Source organism: Octopus bimaculoides, chromosome 3 (assembly GCF_001194135.2).
Source record: "Octopus bimaculoides isolate UCB-OBI-ISO-001 chromosome 3, ASM119413v2, whole genome shotgun sequence".
Lineage (NCBI taxonomy): Eukaryota > Metazoa > Mollusca > Cephalopoda > Octopoda > Octopodidae > Octopus > Octopus bimaculoides.
Window position 1 is genome coordinate 114,674,413 of NC_068983.1, and position 3,009 is coordinate 114,677,421.

The 3,009-nt window shown below is 41.4% G+C and overlaps 1 long non-coding RNA gene across 3 annotated transcripts in view; it reads right to left on the reverse strand.

The window, feature by feature from the left end:
* LOC106881905 (uncharacterized) overlaps positions 1-3,009 on the reverse strand; it is a 71,165-nt gene that overhangs the window by 53,635 nt on the left and 14,521 nt on the right. The window contains exon 4 of one of the 3 annotated variants that reach the window (XR_008263802.1): positions 1,154-1,272. The exons of the other annotated variants lie outside the window; for them this stretch is intronic. This is a non-coding gene — a long non-coding RNA (uncharacterized LOC106881905). Of the gene's footprint in view, positions 1-1,153; positions 1,273-3,009 lie in introns of those variants that run through there. 3 annotated transcript variants of the gene reach the window in all.

Consider the following 3,009-nt stretch of genomic DNA (forward strand, 5'->3'; position numbering starts at 1 on the left):
TTAACGTAGTTCTCAGGGATATTCAGCGTGACACAGTGTGACAAGGCTGACCCTTTGAATTACACGCACAACAGAAACAAGAAGTAAGAGAAGGTTGTGGTGGAAGAGTGCAGCAAGGTTCGCCACCATCCCCTGCTGGAGCCTCGTGGAGCTTTAGGTGTTTTCGCTCAATAAATACTCACAGCGCCCGGTCTGGGAATCAAAACCGCTATCCTATGACAACGAGTCCACTGCCCTAACCACTGGGCCATTGATATATGTGTATACAATATGTTGGCTGTGTTAAGAGGTTTGCTTTTCACCCACGTGATTTCACGTTTAGTTCCAATGGGTGACACATTGGGCAAGTCTTCTAATGTTTTGTGAGTGGAATTGGTAGACGGAAATTGCGCGGAAGTCTGTCACATGTATATGTGTGTATGTTTGTGTATGGATGTGTGTGTGTTTTCGTGTTTGTGTTTGCCCCACACCACCACCGCTTAACAGCTGGTGTTAGTTTCTTTACGTCCCCATAACTTCGTGGTTCACCAAAATGAGTCAATAGAATAAATACCAGACTCAAAAATAAGTACTGAGGATCGAGTTTACTCCTGAAGACATGACCGACGCAAAGCTGAAGTCCAATTACTGAAATATGTACGCTATACATTCACACACACACACACATTTATATATATATATATGTGTGTGTGTGTGTGTGTGTGTTGGCACTCTGTCGCTTACGACGTCGAGGATTCCAGTTGATCCGATCAACAGAACAACCTGCTCGTGAAATTAACGTGCAAGTGGCTGAACACTCCACAGACACGTCTACCCTTAACGTAGTTCTTGGGGATATTCAGCGTGACACAGTGTGACAAGGCTGACTCTTCGAATTACAGGCACAACAGAAACAGGAAGTAAGAGCGAGATAAAGTTGTGGTGAAAGAGTACAGCAGGTTTCGCCACCATCCCCTGCCGGAACCTCGTGAAGCTTTAGGTGTTTTCGCTCAATAAACACTCACAACGCCCGGTCTGGGAATCGAAACCGCGATCCTATGACCGCGAGTCCGCTGCCCTACACACATACATACATTACATACAGTTGTATATTTAAGAGATGAGGAATCATGTACATTATTTACTTTATTGACATTTGACGGATCTTGTTTGTTGTTAACACATTTCGGCTGGTACACCTTCCAGCCTTCATTAGGTGTCTTGGAGAAATTTCGAACCTGGGTTCTCATTCCTAAGATATTTTTCGATGTTGTTGTTGTTGTTGTCAAATGACTGAAAGAAATAAGAGAACAAAAGAAGTCGAAAGAAATACTGCTAAGTATTTTTTTGTTCAACGCTCTAACGATTCTGCCAACTCGCCACCTTAATTATGGTTTCATATTTTTGGCACGAAGCCAGCAATTTCGGGAGAGGGGTAAGTCGATTACATCGACTCCAGTGTCCAACTGGTGTTTATTTTACAGACCCCGAAAGGCATGCAAAGTCAACCTCAACGGAATTTGAACTCAAAACGTAAAGACGGACGAAACGATGCTAAGCATTTTGCCCAACGCGCGAGCGATTCTACAAACAAACCGCCTTAATAACAATGATAATTCTCTCTACTGAAATTCTGAGGGGAGGGTGCTAGTCAATTACATCGACCTAAGTGAACAACTGGTACTTATTTCATCGACCCTGAAAGTAATTTTAACATAGAACGTAAAGACGGATAAAAATGCTGCTAAGCATTTTGTCCGGCATGTTAACGACCCTACCAGCTTACCACCTTAAGAACAATATTAATGAGATGATAAAGAAATAGAAGCAATATTTAGTAGTAGTAGTAGTAGTAGTAGTGGTGGTGGTGGTTTAAGATGTGGGAGGTGCCGGCAGTGATGATGTTGCTGGTAGCAACTTGGTTGCCAAAAATGCTACCTAACTCCATCACCTACCTCCATTTCACGCCACCATCACCATCACCACATTTCACCACAACAAACAGTGTGGAAGACAAAGAAAGTGTTCTTCCATGCGATGCCGTCTATCCATTCTGGCCCCAGTACACACACACACATACACACACACACATACACCACTCTCCCCTACCATCACTCCATCTACTTCCTTTGAATGACGGTAAACCTTTATTCGGTTCTTTTGAATCTTACTTTGCTCTCGCTCTTTTTGTGTCTTTCTCTCTCTTTCATTTTCTCTCTTACTCTCTCTCTTTCTCTCTCTCTGTCTCTCTCTCTCTTTCTATCTATCTGTCTATCTACCCATTTCGCTCGTATTTTAAACCTTTTGTCTGTCTAATTATACACTTGTCAAGGATTTATAAGCTTTATCGGTCATTTAAAATTATTGATTAACTGACAAACTTACAATATAATCCGGTTTCAGATTTAAACATCTCTTTTGTACACACACACACACACACACACAACCATCAACCTTCCACCATATTTTTGTTATTTCTTCTTAATTTCATGTAATATTTTTTTAATTATTTATTTGCAGCTAAACATACGAAATGTCTTATAAACATTTTTTGCAGTTGACGTTTGATTCTATTGTTGTTATTGCTGTTGTTGTTGTTGTTGTTGTCGTTGTTATTGTTGCTATTCATGTTGTTGTTATTTAGTCCCAACTCAGCCCTGGTCCAACAGGGTTCTGATTATAGAGTGTTGTATTCGTGGACTACCCATCTCTACGACCGTGCCCCTCCATCACTGGGTTCCTCCCATGCTACGCTTACTTCCCAGTTCAAAGTCTCCACGCCACTTTTTCATTTAAGACGATTATGTACAGCTATAGGCGCAGGAGTGGCTGTGTGGTAAGTAGGGATTTGGTAGACGGAAACTGAAAGAAGCCCGTCGTATATATATATGTATATGTATATATATATATGTTAATTCTCTAAATGAAGTATTAACAGTAACTGCACGATAAAGTGTAGTATATTGCCACTTAAGTGTGGCTGACCCCTAGGGGTGGATGTTACTGTTGCTTTTAGCCCCAGGAGGACAT